The 21,299-nt window shown below is 38.2% G+C and overlaps 1 long non-coding RNA gene across 1 annotated transcript; it reads left to right on the forward strand.

Moving 5' to 3' along the window:
- Nucleotides 1-4,088: 4,088 nt before the first annotated feature.
- Nucleotides 4,089-6,364, forward strand: LOC142541656 (uncharacterized). Its single transcript, XR_012819439.1, has 2 exons — nt 4,089-4,175; nt 6,119-6,364. It is a non-coding gene; the product is annotated as an uncharacterized LOC142541656 (long non-coding RNA).
- Nucleotides 6,365-21,299: the final 14,935 nt, after the last annotated feature.

Here is a 21,299-nt window from a genome sequence, read left to right on the forward strand (position 1 = left end):
TGCGTTAAATACGCAAAGGCACACATAATTATTCCTTCAAAACATCATCAAACCATAATAAGTTTTATGCATGAATTTTATGGAAAGCAAGTGGTGTATTTATTTATTTTCGTTTTTACATGAATATGCACTTTTAAAGCTTGGTTTTTGTTCCAAAATTATGTTGTATGATGTTCAAGGGGCTGCCATGAGTTAGGGATCAAACCAGCATGCTTTACACGGGTTTAGAGTCTTAAGAACATGCCACACACGCTGTAAAAACCAAAAGAAAGAATCTGGTATGAAAGTCTTGTCATGTGAGCATAAGGGTTCGGTGATGGGCCTTGATGGCTCAGCTTGGTCACAGCTTGGGACCAGGGTTTGGCCCGGGTCTATTAGAGTCAAGAGTAGGGTCCTAGCCATGCTAGGACTCGAGTTAAGTGGTCTAAGAAGAGTCCTAGCCAACAAGGACTCCTACCCGAGAGATGCAAGGTTAGACGCGCAAGTTCTGTTGCCTGTGCAGGGTTGATGCGCTCGGCCAAGGGGTCTTGGCCTAGGTTAGGTCAAGCCACTAGGGTTCTAGGAGTGTGTTTGAAGTGCGGGTTCAAGGGATGGCTCGGTGGGTTAGGTCCTAGGCGAGTAACTAGAGTCCTTGTCAAAGTTGAAGTCTCGGCCACTTCATGCATCAGCTGGTGTGGTTCGGTTTTGCACCTAGGGTCAGGTTCCATGGTTGCTTAGGGTCCAGTAGGGTGCCTAAGGGGTTTGGGCAGTGTTTGGTCTAGCATGGTTCGAGGGTGGCTCGTGAAAATCGAACCATGGCTCGGGGTCGAAACATATAGGTCAAGTTAGGGTTTTAATTTGAAAAATAATTCGAAACACGGCTCACGGGGGTCGAGTCATGGTTCACAAGGGCTAAAATAATATAAAAAATACTAAGTTATAAATTTAGGAATTTTATATTAAAGTTTGGGATTTTTCGGGATTAAAACGCCTTCAAAACGTCTAATTACGAATTAATTAACAAGTCTAGTATTTAAGCTAAATAAAATTTTGAGAAATTTAATTTAGGCTTAAATAATTATTTGTGACATTTTAGAGTCAATGAAATTAAGAAAAAGTCAAAAACGTGAATTTTTTCGTCCAGAGGTAAAACGGTCTTTTTTACACCTAAAAATTAGAAAACGTCATGGCAGTGCTCTAATGCTGTTTTACGTGTTAATATGATTATTTTAAATGTTCATGGATATGTATATGTTAAAATGTCATTTTTAAAAACGTTTATGAATTTTTTGATTTAACGTGAACATTTAAAAGACATGTTGCATGCTTGATTTCAAAGAAAAACGTTATTAAGTGCATGTTTTTATTAAGTGATGAGAATACGAAATGTTGAAGGACGTGAAGGGATTGTGACTAATACGATGACATGTTGAAAATATCGTGAGGGTTATGGTCTCAGTGGGAGCCCGACGATCGTGTTTCCATTGATACGAATACGAATACGAATACGTTGATATGTTGGCCATGGACTCAGTTGTCCAGGTGAGAGTGTTGCTGATGTCTCCGCTGCCCAGTACTGTGGTTTTTATGTAGATGGATCAATCGCCCAATATGATTAAGAATATGAGTCACAATCACGATTTGAATTCAACAAACATGAATATGAATATGAATATGATGATACGGATATGAATATGTTGATATGAATATGAACGTGTTAAATATGAATATGAATATGATGATACAGATATGAATATGTTGATATGAATATGAATATGTTTAATATGAATATATATTGTTATGAAAATGTTTATGAAAATGTTTATCTTTAAAGTTTATGTCTTATCATGAAAATGTTATTTTAAGTACGAATATTTTTCACTGTTGCTTGTGGTTTTATACGTATTATTCGTTATCAAGAATATGATGTGTTGATCTTTAGATTCACTAGGTGTGTTTGATGCTGGTGATACTGATAATTATGATATTGGAGGTCTTGGTGGGTGACTTTGCTGGATTGTCGGTGCACAAACCCGAGGACCAGTGCTTCTATTTTCGCATTTAAGTTTATGAATTATGTTAAAGATTTTACGACTATTTATTTATGTTTTGAAAGATTTTGAGAAGTTTAGTATGAGCTATACTTTTCAACATTTATTTCTTTTTAGGTTTGGTAAAACGATTAACAATTCATGTTCTGACTATTTCTTTTGGATTTTCAATTACTAGTTGGATGTTTTATTTTAAAATGGTGCAAGGTATTTTCAAAGTATTTATATATGTATATGTAATGGCCAAAATTTTGAGAGCTTAAAAAAAATTTCTAGTATTTTTTAATGAAACGATTAAGCAAACGTTTCAGTTGGTATCAGAGCAAAGGTCCTGTAAAGGGTTGTGCCACCATCAGCGCCAGAAAGATCAGTCATCAAGCCTCAATCTGTAAGTTTTACATGCTTTATATGATTTGATATGATGTTATCTGCATGATGACATGAATAATATGTTTACGTTACATGTTTACTAGCTTTTTGAGTATATATGCTTTGCATGCTTAAATTGCTAAAATGAATAAGGATATGCCGTATGATTAGAAAACTTAGATTTGAATGCATGTTGGTTACGTTAGAATTTGGAAAACGTTCAGATAAAATGCCTCCTAGACGTGCCTCTGTTAATGAGAATCAAGCCGAGAACAGTGTGAATCATCGAGGGAATGCACCTCTACCACCTCCTCCAGGGGATACTGCCAGTCGTGCTTTAGAAGGGATGGCTCGTCACTTCGAGCAGCAGTTACAGCAGCAGCTACAGCAGTTACAGCAGCAGCTACAGCAGATGCTGCAGCAGCAGTTACAGCAAGCACCTAGGCCACCACAGGACGAATATGATCAGTTCCGGAGGGTAGGACCGAAGGAATTTTCTGGCACCAAAGATCTCTTCGCTGCTGAGAGTTGGATTCGTTCATTAGAGGTACACTTTCGTTATCTGAACATTGGGGACGCTGACCATGTGAGGTGTGCCACTTACATGTTTAGGGATGATGCTTCTTTGTGGTGAGAAGGAGCCGAGCATGGCGTTGACATTGCTACACTTACTTGGACTCGTTTTAAGGAAATATTCTATGAAAAATACTTTACTGCGGATGTTAGAGGGCGACTGATGAGGGAGTTTATGAGCCTCCGTTAGGGAGACTCTACTGTTACTGAGTTTGTGAAGAAGTTTGATAGGGGTTGTCATTTTGTACCCCTTATTGCAAGGGATCCTGCAGTGAAGCTTAGACATTTCATGGATGGTCTACGGCCTACCATACGCAATAATGTTATGATGATTCGTTCATTGGATTATGCTACCGCCACCACTTATGCTTTCCAGTCTGAGCTTTCCTTGAGGGACATTGATTTCGAGATACAGCGCAAGAGGTAGCACCATCTGTAAAGCCCAAAATAGTATACGTAAAATTCATGCATATATTTAATTTATGAAATTTATTATTTTAATTATTTATGTTTATTTAATGTATGTTAAAATATTTTCTAGAGTTTTATGTTTCAGGCGATTATTCGAGGCGAGATCGAGGAAAGGAGATATGGACGATTTTTTTTAGTAAATTTTAATGCAGTATTTTATTTAAGATAAGGATGGAGTATTTTAAATAATTTAATTAATTTTAGTAATTTAAGAGCTTAATTATTTAAATGATTAATTGATTTTAAAATTTTAAAGTTGTAGTATTTGTGCATCTTATTTAAATTTAAAATTTATAATGGGGTTAATATGAGATTTATTTTAAATTAGTATGTTAAATGTTTTTAAATAGATTTTTCAGTATATTAAATACATATGTTAAAATTGTTTATATATATGTAGGTATATATATACACACACATATATATATATCAACACACAAGCACACACACTTTGACTCACACACACACTCACACATTTACACACACATATACACGTACACACACACAACACAAAACACAAAACAAAACATGCTATTAAACTTTTTGACTAAAGAGAAGGTTGTGTTTTTAAAACACTCATCTCTCAATTTATTTATTTCATTTTCTTCCTTCTTTTTTTTCATTCAACGAGCACATCTCGTCTAAAAATTTCCAGCATATATTTAGTAAGTTTTCTTTGAAGAAATTGAACTAAGTTCGTTCCGGATCGTCTCCCGTATCATCTCCGCTTCGGTATCGTCGTTTCGGTATTTTTAAATATCAAAAGGCACGTATATTCTGTTCTTGATGCATCGATCTTGTCATATTATGCGTTGTGTTGTTATTTATGCAAAAATTATATGTGTGATGCGTAGAAGTTTGAGCAATCACGTCTAGATCAAGTTTGAAACAATTTTGGATCACCAAATTCACGTTTTTGCTGTTCTGTAAAATACTGCGATTTTTCGGTATTGATTTTGAGAAAATTTTCAACGTGCAAATCGTAGACTTTTTGACGCATTCGATTTGATATAAAATTCGAGTTATTTGGATAAAAAACGAGTGAGTTATGGTGTTTTTAGTATGACTGCTATTTTTAGATCCGAAAACTCATGTTTCTCTGTTCTTTCGAAAAGTGCGATTTTTCGGTACATATTTTGAGAAAACTTTTAATTACAAAAACGTAGATCTTTTCGATACGTTCGATTTGATATAAAATTTGAGTTATTTGGATTAAAAACGAGTGAGTTATGGAGTTTTTAGTATGACTGCTCAAATCGTGTTTCAAGAAAGTTATGAATTTTAATATGTTCTTGAAGTTTTTATGTTGCGGGCTTTGTTGGGGATCGACGGGTGATCGTTGCTGCATATAAGAAAGTTAGTAATGATGTTTAGAGTATTTTTGAGGTTTTGATTCATGTCGTTAAGAGCTTGAATTATTAAGATGTCGTAAGAAATAAACTTTAATATAAATGACAATATTTTGGGTCGTATAAATTGTAGGGTGATTATAAAAGTTTAGTTCATTGTTATGGTGTCTTAGAATGGTCTCATAGTGATGAATCTTGATGCCTTATGTGTTAATTGGGAGAATAGACATGTCGCAAAATTTTCATAAAATAATTCGTCGAACAGAGCGGACACGGACCCGGACACGGAGGTAGGCACGGTGTCCGTGCCTTCTTATTTCATCACAACAATTTTTAAGCGCACGGACACGGACCATGATATGGACCTAGGGACGGGGTCCGTGTACCTTCAGATTTTAGGTATATTCTTTTATTATTTGATTTGAGGTTTTATACCATGGTTTAATATGATGTTTTACAGGGTTATGTCATGGAAAATTATAGAATGTTCTAAGAATTTATTTAGCTTGGGATTAAGCATGACATTTACGTTTAAGTTGTACAAGTTAAGTTTATGTATTCATATTAGTATGTTGCAGCAACGACCCGATTGACATCCAACGAATCCCTCAATGCAAAGTAAGTATGTATGACGTGCAAAGAAAATATTTGAAGTTTTTGAGGTATGCTAAATGTCTTGTGACCAAAAGTGAATGGGTTTGGAAGTCGGTGAACGTGGCCGAGGACCTCTCCACCCCATTAAATTATGAACGGGTTTGAAGTTAAGATTGGAAAGCGTTAAATTATGAACGGGGACCAATCCGCCCGTTAAATTATGAACGGGTTAGATCGTGGTTGTGAAGCGTTAAATTATGAACGTGGATCAACTGGACTGTTAAATTATGAACAGGGATCTCATGTATGTGGCAGTGGATATGTCCATGTCAGCCCAGTACTGTGGTTTGTCTGATCAGGCATTTATTATGTTATGGGTCACTTTCTTTGAAACATCCTCTACGCAAAATGATGAAGTTAAGTATGTTGAAGTATGAAAGCATGTTTAAAGAAAAGTTTATGTGATGACACGTCATATTATGTATGCATGTATGTTCAAAGTTTATGCAAAGCTCAAGTTTATGAAAGTTCAAGTTATTATGCAAGTTCAAGTTTCAAAGTATGTATGTTCAAGTTCAAAGAAGTTTATGAGAGTTCAAAGTTATTATGAAAGTTTAAGTTTCAAGTATATATGTTATATTTTGAAGTTGTATGTGGTTTTATTATGTAATACTCGTTATTCCTAGTTTATACGTGTTGAGTCTTTAGACTCACTAGACTTGAACGATGCAGGTGAGTACGTTGAGGAGGAGACAGGAGGTGGCGACCAAGGGGCAGGCTTGGACTGAGCGGAAGGCTAAACCCGAGGACCACTATGTTTATGTTTTATGAAAACTTTAAAATATTATGTTTTTATGTTGGATGTGAGATGATTTGAAATAAGTACTTTGTTGGAAAATATTAGTTGGGAATGTTGATTTTAATATTATTAAGTTAAATGACAAGTGACGACCGTATGAAATTTTATGTTTAAGAAAATTTTTAATTTTTCCGCAAATTTTGAAGTAGTAAAAGTACGGTACGTTACAGTTGGTATTAGAGCGACCTCTCTTAGTACGGTGTGGTTCGGGGACGAACCAAGCGGAAGCTGGTGGGCATGTGAGGCCCGGGGCCGAAGAGGGCGGGGGGGTGATCGCCGGTGCCATCGGTTGCACGGACAATGAGCGGCTCCTGGCAGGCTTCTAGGTGGAGGGAACATGAATGAACCGACCCACACGGGAATGAGAGGGATTCCGGGACTGTTCAATGTAATGGACTGTACAGTTGAAGAGGACTTAAAAGATTTGATTGGTACTACTCATATCACGAAGGTGCATCTTCTTTTCGGTAGCTCATCACATAAGAACTCCAAAGTTAAGCGTGCTTGACTTGGGGCAATTTTGGGGTGGGTGACCTCCTGGGAAGTTTCCCAGGGTGCGTGTGAGTGAGGACATAAGCACGCCGGAAAGACTCGTCTTGGTACAGTGAGGACAGTCGTCAAATCTGGGGCGTTACAGTTGGTATCAGAGCGGTGTTCTTGTAAAGGGTTATGCCTACTTCCAGTCGCAAGAAGCTCATAAGGTCACACCTCAAGTCTGTAAGTTTTAAGTTTTCAAAGATTTATGTTAGTCTAGTATGCATTAAGTTATTATTTTCAGCATGTCCATACTTTTAAGTTCAGTTACGTGAATCCTATGTTATTTATATCATGTTCATATGCATGTTGGGTTTACGTATTGGGTAATTTTAGAACAGTATGGCTCCTAGACGTTTGATTGCCCGTGGAGCTAGGGATGAGGACCGAGAGTCTCGTGATGGGGAAAGAGCCACTCCTCCTCCTCCACCTCCAGATATGCAGGCGCAGATGCTTGCAGCTATGACGCAGTTCTTCGCACAGGTTGCGGGGAATCCAGCTCCAGCAGCAGGAGGTACAGGACCGAGGACTCAACCGGAGGCAGTGTACGAGAGATTTCAGAAGATGAATCCTCAGAAGTTCTCAGGGACTACGAATCCTATGGTGGCGGAAGAGTGGGTTAAGTCTATAGAGGTGATCTTTGAGTATATGGAATTGCGGGATGTGGATTGAGTCTGATGTGCCATTTTTCTCCTAGCAGGGGATGCAAGACGATGGTGGGACATTGCATCGGTGGCAGTTAATTTGCCGATGTTGTCTTGGGATGGATTCAAAGAGATGTTCTTCGCTAAGTACTTCACTGAGGAGGTACAGGCCCGTTTGACTACGGAATTTATGACACTACGACAGGGAGATAGTAGTGTGGCCGAGTTTGTGAGAAAGTTTGAACAGGGTTGCTACTTTGTGCCACTCATAGCTAATGATGCTCGAGCAAAACTGAGGCATTTCATGGGTGGTTTGCGGCCAGTCTTGCGCCGTGATGTGAGAGTAACTGGCCTTACTACATACGCAGCTGCCGTTTCTGGAGCTCTGGCGACGGAGCAAGACCAGAGAGACATTGAGACTGATAGGTTGGGCAAGAGGCCCTACCAGGCACCACCGCAGCCACAGCATCAGCATCAGCGACCCCAGTACAAGAAACCTTTTCAGGGGCAGCCTGGGAAGAAGCCTTACCAAGGACCACCTAGGGGCAAGGGTCCTATCCAGCAGCAGGGGGCGCCTCAGAGGCCCGTTGTTTTCCCAATGTGCCCGAAGTGTAACCGCCAGCATCCAGGACCATGCTTGTATGGATCAGGCAAGTGTTTTAAATGTGGATCTACGGATCACATGCTGAAGCAGTGTCCTCAGTGGAAGCAGCCAACCCAAGGGAGGGTATTCGCCATGCACGCACAGGAGGCGAACCCCAGACACTACACTACTGACCGGTAATCATTTCTATTTAAGCTCGGTATTATTTGCCTTGCATGTGGAAATTTTATTTGAGATTATTAGTGTACTAGTAAGATTTTAAATTGACTTGGAATATATTGATTTCAACTGTGCTTAAAGTTAATTGCTAGTATTTTGGGATATAAGTTTGGTGTTGTGCTAACATCTCTCAGGAAATATTTTCATAAAGAGATTAGCCACAACTGCACTGATAGATTCAGGAGCCACTCACTCCTTTATATCGGAGACCTTTGCTAATCATTTGGACATCAAGTCCATTGGCCTAGACGTGAACTTTTCAGTGACACTTCCATCAGGGGAAGAGTTGTTAGCCACCAGTGTGGTCAGAGATATTGATCTAGAACTGCAGGGTCACTTGGTGTATGCAGATTTGATTATATTGCCAATGCCAGAGTTTGATATCATTTTGGGAATGGATTGTTTGACAAAGAATCGAGTTCTTATTGATTTTCAGAAGAGATCAGTGTTGGTCAGACCATTAGGCATGGAGCAGTTTCTATTCGAGCCAGCTAGATGGAGGAATTTTCCTCGCATGATCTCCTGTATACAGGCGAGGAGATTGATTTCCAAAGGGTGTCAGGCTTTCTTGGCCAGTATTGTGTCAGCACCTGATGTAACCACTCCATCTATATCAGATGTTCCGGTAGTCAGAGATTTTCCAGACGTCTTTCCAGATGATGTTGCAGGACTTCCACCGGATAGAGAAGTGGAGTTTGCCATCGATCTCATGCCAGGTACCGTGCCAATCTCTAAGGCACCATACAGATTAGCTCCAGCTGAGATGTTAGAACTCAAGCAACAGATACAGGAGCTTCTGGACAAGGAATTTATTCGCCCAAGTTTCTCATCTTGGGGAGCACCGGTACTATTTGTGAAAAAGAAAGATGGGAGCATGAGGCTTTGCATCGATTACCATGAGTTAAATAAGGTGACGATCAAGAATAAGTATCCATTGCCTAGAACAGAAGATTTGTTTGATCAATTGCAAGGAGCTACTGTATTTTCTAAGATAGATCTTCGATCAGGATATCATCAATTGAAAGTGAAGGATGCAGATGTCCACAAGACAGCTTTCAGGACCCGGTATGGGCATTACGAGTTCTTAGTGATGCCGTTTGGAGTAACGAATGCTCCAGCTATTTTCATGGATCTAATGAACCGAGTATTCCATCAGTATCTTGATCAGTTCGTCATAGTATTTATTGACGACATCCTCATATACTCGAAGAGCCATGAAGAACATAACCAGCATTTGAGGATAGTCTTACAGATTCTTCAGAGTCGCAAGTTATTTGCGAAATTCAGTAAGTGCGAATTTTGGTTGGAAAAGGTAGCGTTTTTGGGTCATATAGTATCTAGTAGTGGTATCGAGGTGGATCCAGCGAAAGTAGCAACTGTCAAGGAATGGGTTGAACCAAAGAATGCATCTGAGATCCGAAGTTTTCTGGGTTTAGCTGGTTACTACCGTAAGTTCATTCAAGGATTCTCGTCGATAGCAGTGCCACTCACTTTACTTACTAAGAAGAATGCTAAGTTTGTGTGGAGCGATGAATGTCAGAAGAGCTTCGATACTTTGAAGCAAGCTCTTATTTCAGCACCAGTGTTAGCCATGTCATCAGGGTAAGGAGATTTTGTGTTATACACTGATGCATCTAAGCTCGGTTTAGGAGCAGTAATGATGCAACAAGGTCGGGTCATAGCTTATGCTTCCAGACAGTTGAAGGTACATGAGAAAAACTACCCGACACATGATCTTGAGTTAGCAGCCGTTGTTTTTGCATTGAAAATTTGGAGACACTATCTATACGGTGAGAAATGTTAGATTTTCACTGATCACAAGAGTCTCAAATATTTCTTCACACAGAAAGAATTAAATATGAGACAGAGACGTTGGTTAGAACTGGTTAAGGATTACGACTGTGAAATTAGCTATCATCCGGGAAAAGCTAATGTTGTCGCAGACGCATTGAGCAGAAAAGTTGCAGTCATAGCTCATTTATCAGCTCAGAGATCTCTTCAGTATGAGATTCAAAGGTTTGACTTGGAAGTTTATCGCAAGGGCAAAGCTCCTAAGCTGTCTAATCTGACAGTCAAATCTTCCTTCCTAGATCGTATTCGAGCAGGACAGTCTTCAGATGAGCAACTACAGAAATGGAAACTAAAAGATGAAGCGAAGGGCAGTGTTCTCTACACAGTGTCAGATGGTATTGTGCGATACAAAGATAGAATGTGGGTGCCTAGTGGTGATTCAATCAGACAGGATATTTTGTCAGAGGCATATGCATCTCCGTATTCTATTCACCCAGGAGGTACCAAGATGTACAAAGACTTGCAAATTTTGTATTGGTGGCCAGGGATGAAACGAGATATCCGCAGATATGTATCAGAATGTCTCACTTGTCAGCAGGTGAAAGCAGAGCATCAGAGACCAGCAGGGATGCTTAAGTCACTTCCCATTCCAGAGTGGAAATGGGAGAATATCACCATGGATTTTGTTGTTGGTTTGCCGAGGTCAGTCAGAGGATCCAATGCCATTTGGGTTATAGTGGATCGACTAACTAAGTCAGCACATTTCTTACCAGTGAAGATGACTTTCTCCATGACGCAGTATGCGGAGCTTTATATAAGGGAGATAATTCGTTTGCATGGGATTCCAGTTTCTATTGTGTCAGACAGGGATCCGAGGTTTACATCGTCCTTCTGGAAAAGTTTACATGCAGCCATGGGGACGAAATTGTTATTCAGTACTGCATTTCACCCTCAGACAGATGGCCAGTCTGAGCGAGTGATTCAGATATTAGAGGATTTGTTGAGAGCTTGTATGATTGATTTTCATGGGACTTGGGAGTCTAAACTACCACTTGTGGAGTTTACCTACAATAACAGTTTTCAATCATCAATAGGTATGGCTCCTTATGAAGCTTTGTATGGACGAAAGTGCAGATCGCCAGTTCATTGGGATGAAGTTGGTGAGAGAGCAGAACTTGGTCCAGAAATAGTTCAGCAGACTGCAGATGTGGTGGTTAAGATTCGTGATAGAATGAAGACCGCCCAGGGTCGTCAGAAGAGTTATGCTGATAAGAGAAGGAGAGATCTTGAATTTGCTGTAGGTGATCATGTATTTGTTAAGATAGCACCTATGAAGGGTGTTATGAGATTTGGGAAGAGAGGTAAGCTGAGTCCGAGATTTATTGGACCGTTCGAGATTCTTGACAGAGTTGGAACACTAGCTTATCGTGTAGCCCTACCGCCGAATTTGGCCGGAGTGCACAATGTATTTCACGTTTCGATGTTGAGGAGGAAGTATCTAGCAAATCCTTCGCATGTTCTGAGCCATGAGCCATTGCAGTTGACTCCAGACTTGTCTTATGAGGAAAGACCGATTAAAATTTTAGACAGACAAGAGCGTAGACTTCGAAATAAGACGACTAAGTTAGTCAAAGTCCAGTGGCTGAATCAATCAGTGGAGGAGGCCACTTGGGAAGCTGAAGCAGATATGAGAATCCGCTACCCAGAGTTGTTCGGTAAGACTTAATTTCGAGGACGAAATTTTTATAAGGGGGGGAGATATTGTAAAGCCCAAAATAGTATACGTAAAATCCATGCATATATTTAATTTATGAAATTTATTATTTTAATTATTTATGTTTATTTAATGTATGTTAAAATGTTTTCTAGAGTTTTATGTTTCAGGCGATTATTCGAGGCGAGATCGAGGAAAGGAGATAGGGACGATTTTTTTTAGTAAATTTTAATGCAGTATTTTATTTAAGATAAGGATGGAGTATTTTAAATAATTTAATTAATTTTAGTAATTTAAGAGCTTAATTATTTAAATGATTAATTGATTTTAAAATTTTAAAGTTGTAGTATTTGTGCATCTTATTTAAAGTTAAAATTTATAATGGGGTTAATATGAGATTTATTTTAAATTAGTATGTTAAATGTTTTTAAATAGATTTTTTAGTATATTAAATACATATGTTATAATTGTTTATATATATGTAGGTATATATATATATACACATATATATATATCAACACACAAGCACACACACTTTGACTCACACACACACTCACACATTTACACACACATATACACGTACACACACACAACACAAAACACAAAACAAAACATGCTATTAAACTTTTTGACTAAAGAGAAGGTTGTGTTTTTAAAACACTCCTCTCTCAATTTATTTATTTCATTTTCTTCCTTCTTTTTTTTCATTCAACGAGCACATCTCCTCTAAAAATTTCCAGCATATATTTAGTAAGTTTTCTTTGAAGAAATTGAGCTAAGTTCGTCCCGGATCGTCTCCCGTATCATCTCCGCTTCGGTATCGTCGTTTCGGTATTTTTAAACATCAAAAGGCACGTATATTCTGTTCTTGATGCATCGATCTTGTCATATTATGCGTTGTGTTGTTATTTATGCAAAAATTATATGTGTGATGCGTAGAAGTTTGAGCAATCACGTCTAGATCAAGTTTGAAACAATTTTGGATCACCAAATTCACGTTTTTGCTGTTCTGTAAAATACTGCGATTTTTCGGTATTGATTTTGAGAAAACTTTCAACGTGAAAATCGTAGAACTTTTCAATGCCTTAGATTTGATATAAAATTCGAGTTATTTGGATTAAAAACGAGTGAGTTATGGTGTTTTTAGTATGACTGCTATTTTTAGATCCTAAAACTCATGTTTCGCTGTTCTTTCGAAAACTGCGATTTTTTGGTACATATTTTGAGAAAACTTTTAATTACAAAAACGTAGATCTTTTTGATACGTTCGATTTTATATAAAATTCGAGTTATTTGGATTAAAAACGAGTGAGTTATGGAGTTTTTAGTATGACTGCTCAAATCGTGTTTCAAGAAAGTTATGAATTTTAATATGTTCTTGAAGTTTTTATGTTGCGGGCTTTGTTGGGGATCGACGGGTGATCGTTGCTGCATATAAGAAAGTTAGTAATGATGTTTAGAGTATTTTTGAGGTTTTGATTCATGTCGTTAAGAGCTTGAATTATTAAGATGTCGTAAGAAATAAACTTTAATATAAATGACAATATTTTGGGTCGTATGAATTGTAGGGTGATTATAAAAGTTTAGTTCATTGTTATGGTGTCCTAGAATGGTCTCATAGTGATGAATCTTGATGCCTTATGTGTTAATTGCGAGAATAGACATGTCGCAAAATTTTCATAAAATAATTCGTCGAACAGAGCGGACACGGACCCGGACACGGAGGTAGGCACGGTGTCCGTGCCTTCTTATTTCATCACAACTATTTTTAATCGCACGGACACGGACCATGATACAGACCTAGGGACGGGGTCCGTGTACCTTCAGATTTTAGGTATATTCTTTTATTATTTGATTTGAGGTTTTATACCATGGTTTAATATGATGTTTTACAGGGTTATGTCATGGGAAATTATAGAATGTTCTAAGAATTTATTTAGCTTGGGATTAAGCATGGCATTTACGTTTAAGTTGTACAAGTTAAGTTTATGTATTCATATTAGTATGTTGCAGCAACGACCCGATTGACATCCAACGAATCCTTCAATGCAAAGTAAGTATGTATGACGTGCAAAGAAAATATTTGAAGTTTTTGAGGTATGCTAAATGTCTTGTGACCAAAAGTGAATGGGTTTGGAAGTCGGTGAACGTGGCCGAGGACCTCTCCACCCCGTTAAATTATGAACGGGTTTGAAGTTAAGATTGGAAAGCGTTAAATTATGAACGGGGACCAATCCGCCCGTTAAATTATGAACGGGTTAGATCGTGGTTGTGAAGCGTTAAATTATGAACGTGGATCAACTGGACTGTTAAATTATGAACAGGGATCTCATGTATGTGGCAGTGGATATGTCCCTGTCAGCCCAGTACTGTGATTTGTCTGATCAGGCATTTATTATGTTATGGGTCACTTGCTTTGAAACATCCTCTACGCAAAATGATGAAGTTAAGTATGTTGAAGTATGAAAGCATGTTTAAAGAAAAGTTTATGTGATGGCACGTCATATTATGTATGCATGTATGTTCAAAGTTTATGCACAGCTCAAGTTTATGAAAGTTCAAGTTATTATGCAAGTTCAAGTTTCAAAGTATGTATGTTCAAGTTCAAAGAAGTTTATGAGAGTTCAAAGTTATTATGAAAGTTTAAGTTTCAAGTATATGTTATATTTTGAAGTTGTATGTGGTTTTATTATGTAATACTCGTTATTCCCAGTTTATACGTGTTGAGTCTTTAGACTCACTAGACTTGAACGATGCAGGTGAGTACGTTGAGGAGGAGACAGGAGGTGACGACCAAGGGGCAGGCTTGGACTGAGCGGAAGGCTAAACCCGAGGACCACTATGTTTATGTTTTATGAAAACATTAAAATATTATGTTTTTATGTTGGATGTGAGATGATTTGAAATAAGTACTTTGTTGGAAAATATTAGTTGGGAATGTTGATTTTAATATTATTAAGTTAAATGACAAGTGACGACCGTATGAAATTTTATGTTTAAGAAAATTTTTAATTTTTCCGCAAATTTTGAAGTAGTAAAAGTACGGTACGTTACACCATCAGAAAAATAATCATCCAAACAAGAAGCCATACACGGGTCCTCCTAGACCTCAAGAGCCTCAAAATCCCCAAGGTCAAGCCAAGAAACAAGGACAGCATAAGCCGCCACCCCCTGCAGCACCAAAACCTGCAGAGGCACCACCATGCAAAAAGTGCAACCGACTACATTATGGGCAGTGCGTGTGGGGTACTACTAAGTGCTTCATATGCAAGGAAGAGGGACACAAAGCTGCCGATTGCCCAAAGAAGAATGCACCTACTGACGGGTGAGCTTATGTTATGAAAGCAGAGGAAGCTGAAGGGGAGCCAGACACGACTCTTATCACGGGTAACCTAGTCATTTAACATTTTTATATTGCTTATTATTGCATGAAATGTTGAATTGGTTATTAGAATTGTACTGAGATCAAGTTTAACCTAGTGGAAATTAGGTTGTATGATCTACCTTAGTTGAAAATTAAGATATGATTTTAGAACCATAGAAATGATATTTATTTTGAGCCTTATATTATGCAAAGGATGAATTATCTCCAAATAAAAAGCTTAGGGCCAAAATTAAAGAAAAATCATAATTAAGGAAATTATTAGAGTTTCGAAATTATGAGGGGTCAAATGTGTAATTTTCGACCACAAATCAAATTTTCAAAATTTAAGGGATTAAAATAAGAATTTTCGAAACATATAAGGGTTAAATTGCAATAATTCAAAAATTTGGGACTAAAATGCAAATTACGAAAAATTGAAGGGTTAAAATGCAATTTTTCAAAAAATACTTAAGTTCAACGCGTAATCTTCACCTAACTTTGGGAGAATAATGATAGTAAATCCTTAAGCTTCATCATGAAAAGATTTAAAAGACGTTTCCGTCGCAGGGAGGATTATCATTCAAGGGGTAGCTACCTATGATTTGCTAGATTCAGGAGCTACACATTCTTTCATATTTGAAACCTTCATCAAAAAACTGAATATTATTCCTGAGGATATGGGTTTGGGTTTCAAATTTTCTATTCCTTCCGGTGATCTAATGCTCACGTCAAAAATTGTCAAGAATATTGAGCTTTGATTATTCAAAGATGTGGTTCGGGCAGATCTTATTGTGCTTCCTATGACTGAATTTGATATTATACTTGGGATGGATTGGTTATCAGCAAATGGAGCTTCGATTGATTTTTACCAGAGATCAGTATCTATTCGACCACCTAGTGGTAAATATTTTGTCTTTGAGGCGGCAAGAAACAAGCAAATGCCGCACATTATCTCTTGTTTATGTGCGAGAAAACTTATTAAGCATGGATGCCAAGCTTTTCTAGCATGTGTCAATACTGCACATGCATCTATCAGTCAAAAGTTAGAAGATGTTGGTATTGTCAGAGATTTTCCTTGCGTCTTTCCTGAGGACGTTTCTGGTATTCCACCCGATCGTGAAGTAGAATTCTCTATTGATCTAATGCTGGGCACTGTTCTTATATCTAAAGCGCCTTATCGTCTAGCACCTGCTGAAATGAAGGAATTAAAATATCAAATCCAAGAATTGTTAGACAAGGGTTTTGTTCGCCCTAGTTATTCTCCATGGGGCGCACCGGTATTATTTGTGAAGAAGAAAGATGGTAGTATGCGTCTATGCATTGATTATCGAGAGCTTAATAGGGTCACTATCAAGAATAAGTAGCCATTGCCAAGAATTGAAGATTTATTTGATCAGTTGCAAGGAGCATCGATATTTTCTAAGATTGATCTTCGTTCTGGATATCATCAGTTGAAATTTAAAGAGTCAGATGTTCATAAGACAGCATTTCGTACGAGATATGGGCACTATGAGTTTATGGTCATGCCATTCGGGCTGACCAATGCGCCAACGATCTTCATGGATCTCATGAATCGCGTATTTCAGCCGTATCTGGATCAGTTTATTATAGTCTTCATTGATGATATATTGATATAGTCCAAGAATAAAGAGGAGCATAGTCGTCGTTTGAGAACAGCACTGCAAGTTCTGCAAGATAGGAATTTATATGCAAAATTCAGTAAGTGCGAGTTTTGGATTGATAGAGTGGCGTTCTTAGGCCACATCATTTCTAGTAATGGCGTGGAAGTTGATCCAAGTAAAGTTGAGGCAGTGAAATAGTGGTCAGTACCGAAGAGCGTTACCGAGATTCGCAGTTTCTTGGGACTAGTTGGCTATTATCGCAAATTTATCCAGGGATTCTCATCTATTGCAGTACCTTTGATATCTTTGACTAAGAAGAATGCAAAGTTTATTTGGGGATCCGAGTGTCAAGACAGTTTTGACAAGTTGAAGCAAGCCTTAATATCAGCGCCAGTGTTATCTATGCCATCGGGGCAAGGAGAATATGTTCTTTATATTGACGCTTTTAAACTTGGTTTGGGCGCAGTTCTGATGCAAAAGGACCGAGTTATAGCTTATGCGTCGAGACAGTTGAAAATTCACGAGAAAAACTACCCTACTCGTGATCTTGAGCTTGCAGCAATAGTTTTTGCATTGAAGATTTGGAGACACTACCTTTATGGGGAGAAGTGCAAAATTTTCACCGATCATAAAAGTTTGAAATACTTGTTCAGCCAAAAGGAATTGAATATGAAACAGCGAATATGGCTTGAGTTAGTAAAGGACTACGACTGTGAAATTAGCTATCATCCGGGGAAAGCTAATATTGTGGCAGATGCATTGAGTAGAAAAGCAGCAATTATCACTCAATTATCACTCCAAAGACCGTTGCAGTCCGAGATACAGCGGTTTGAGCATACAGTTTATGCTAGGGGCAAGTCCCCTAATCTTGCCACATTATCACTGCAGTCGACTTTGAGGGACAGAATTCGTGATGGTCAGTCCACTAATGAGTAGTTACAAAAGTGTAGAGCAAGAGATGAAGCCAAGGGCCGGAAGTTATATTCATAGGTGGATGGTATAGTTCGTTATCGAGATCGTTTATGGGTTCCTAGTGATGATTCTTTGAGAGATCTCCTTATGAAGGAAGCTCATGACACACCATATTCCATTCATCCGGGAAGCACGAAAATGTACAAAGATTTGCATTTGTTATATTGGTGTCCAAACATGGAGAGAGATATTCTGAGGTTTGTATCCGAGTGTTTGACTTGTCAGCAAGTCAAAGCAGAGCAACAAAGACCAACGGGAAAACATAAGCCACTACCTATTCTCGAGTTGAAGTGGGAAGAATAATACGATGGATTTTGTAGTGGGATTGCCGAAGACTATTAAGGGATTCAATGCTATATGGGTGATAATGGATCGTCTTAAGAAATCAGCGCATTTTCTACCTATCAAGACGACCTTCACCATGATTCAGTATGCAGAGTTATACGTTCGAGAGATAGTTCGGCTGCATGGGATTCCTGTATCTATTGTATCTGACATATATCCGAGATTCACGTCATCTTTTTGGAAGAGTCTGCATGCAGCAATGGGGATCAAGTTATTGTTCAGTACAACATTCCATCCTCAAACCGATGGTCAGTCCGAAAGAGTTATCCAAATGCGAGCATGCGTTATTGATTTCCAAGGCAGTTGGGAACCAAAATTACCTCTTGTGGAGTTCACCTACAATAATAGCCATCAATCATCAATCGGGATGGCTCCTTTTGAGGCACTTTATGGAAGGAAATGTTGATCTCCTATTCATTGGGACGAGGTTGGTGAAAGAAGAGAGATTGGTCCGGATGTGATTAAAGAGACTGCCGAGCTTGTAGTCAAAATTCGTGAGAGAATGAAGACTGCACAAAGCCGAAAAAAGAGTTATGCTGACAAGAGACGAAGGGATTTAGAGTTTGCAGTGGGCGACCATGTATTTGTGAAAATAGCACTTATGAAGGGTGTTATGTGTTTTGGCAAGAAGGGCAAGCTTAGCCCAAGATTTATTGGTTCATTTGAGATTTTGGAGAGAATTGGGACACTAGCTTATAGAGTGGCATTGCCACCAATGCTATCGGGAGTTCACAATGTGTTCCATATTTCGATGCTGCGGAAGTACATGTCGAACCCATCACATGTGCTAAATTATGAACCTCTACAATTGACTCCAAATATGACATATGAAGAAAGATCTGTCCAAATCTTGGCAAGACAAGAAAGGAGACTGCGAAACAATGTCATTCCAATGGTCAAGGTCAAGTGGCTGAATCACTCGGAAGAAGAAGCAACTTGGGAAACCGAGAGGGACTTGAAGAATCGTTATCCACAATTATTCGTTAAGTTCTAAATTCGGGGACGAAATTTTATTTAGGGGGGGGGGGGAATTGTAAGGTTCAAAAATTAAGACGAAGTAATCCAACTGCATGCAAATCTAGGAAATATGAAAATTGATTAATTAATTGATTTAATTGTTTAATTGATTATGTGACATGCACGAATATGTGTTGAATCGGATTTAATTATCATTATGCATAAAATTGAATTTTTTAAGGGACATTCAAGTTGCGATCGAAGAACGGAGACCGAGGGCTGAAAAACGTCAAATGTTTTTATTAAATAATTATTTTTAATTGTTTAAAATATGGTTGATGGTTTTTCATACTTTTGAAAATAAGGAGTTTTGAGGTGATTTTATACGTCGGGACGTAAATTTTATCGGTGTTGGTTTTTCAACAAAAATACGAACTTTTTGGCAACCTTGTTATTAAATTCACAAACTTATTTTAGCAAAACTATTTTAATATTTTAATTAAATCCTAATTAAGAATAATGGGCCTAAACTTATGATTAGTAGGCCTAAGCCTTGATTAGTGAATTAATTAGCATATAATATATTAAAACATACCCTTAACCCTACACAATTCACGCCTCACATCAGAATTATTCTCCCAAAAACACTCTTCAAAATCCACGACACACACCTTCATTATTTTGTGAAGAAAAATCGAGAATTTACAAGGAAGAGTTCAAGCCAAGGTTCTTGCCCCGTTCTTCGTCATAGTCAACGAATAATCGTGCGTTAAATATGCAAAGACATGCATAATTTTTCCTTCAAAACATCATCACACCATAATAAGTTTTTATGCATGAATTTTATGGAAAGCAAGTGATGTATTTATTTATTTTCGTTTTTACATGAATATGCATTTTTAAAGCTTGGTTGTTGTTCCAAAATCATGTTGTATGATTTTTAAGGGGCTGCCATGAGTTAGGGATTGAACCACCATGCCTTACACGGGTTTAGAGTCTTAAGAACACGCCACACACGCTGTAAAAACCAAAAGAAACAAGCTGGTATGAAAATCCTGTCATGTGAGCATAAGGGTTTGGTGATGGGTCTTGATGGCTCGACTTGGTCACAGCTTGGGGCCAGGGCTCGGCCAGGGTCTAGTAGAGTCTAGATTAGGGTCCTATCCATGATATAACTTGAGTTAAGTGGGCTAAGAGGAGTCCTAGCCAACAAGGACTCCTACCCGAGAGATGCAAGGTTAGACGCGCAAGTTCTGTTGCCTGTGCAGGGTTGTGCGCTCGGCCAAGGGGGTTTGGCCTGGGTTAGGTCAAGTCACTAGGGTCCTAGGAGTGTGCTTGAAGTGCGGGTTCAAGGGCTGGCTCGGTGGGTTAGGTCCTAGCCGAGTAACTAGAGTCCTTGTCAAAGTTGAAGTCTCGGCCACTTCATGCATCAGCTGGTGTGGTTCGGTTTTGCACCTAGGGTTGGGTTCCTTGGTTGCCTAGGGTCCAGTAGGGTGCCTAAGGGGGTTGATCAGTGTTTGGTCCAGCATGGTTTGAGGGTGGCTCGTGAAAATCGAACCATGGCTCGGGGTCGAAACATATAAGTCAAGTTAGGGTTTTAATTTGAAAAATAATTTGAAACACGGCTCACGGGGGTCGAGTCATGGTTCACAAGGCTAAAATAATATAAAAAATACTAAGTTATAAATTTAGGAATTTTATATTAAAGTTTGGGATTTTTCGGAATTAAAACGCCTTCAAAACGTCTAATTACGAATTAATTAACAAGTCTAGTATTTAAGCTAAATAAAATTTTGGGAAATTTAATTTAGGCTTAAATAATTATCTGGGATATTTTAGAGTCAATGAAATTAAGAAAAAGTCAAAAACGTGAATTTTTATGTCCAGAGGTAAAACGGTCTTTTTACACCTAAAAATTAGAAAACGTCATGGCAGTGCTCTAATGCTATTTTACGTGTTAATATGATTATTTTAAATTTTCATGGATATTTATATGTTAAAATGTCATTTTTAAAAATGTTTATGAATTTTATGATTTAACGTGAACATTTAAATGACATGTTGCTTGCTTGGTTTCAAAGAAAAACGTTATTAAGTGCATGTTTTTATTAAGTGATGAGGATACGAAATGTTGAAGAACGTGAAGGATTTGTGTCTAATACGATGACATGTTGTAAATATCGTGAAGTTTATGGTCCCAGTAGGAGCCCGACGATCGTGTTTCCATTGATATGAATACGAATACGTTGATATGTTGATATGTTGGCCATGGAATCAGTTGACCGGTG

Source organism: Primulina tabacum, chromosome 4 (genome assembly GCF_025594145.1).
Source record: "Primulina tabacum isolate GXHZ01 chromosome 4, ASM2559414v2, whole genome shotgun sequence".
Classification (NCBI taxonomy): domain Eukaryota; kingdom Viridiplantae; phylum Streptophyta; class Magnoliopsida; order Lamiales; family Gesneriaceae; genus Primulina; species Primulina tabacum.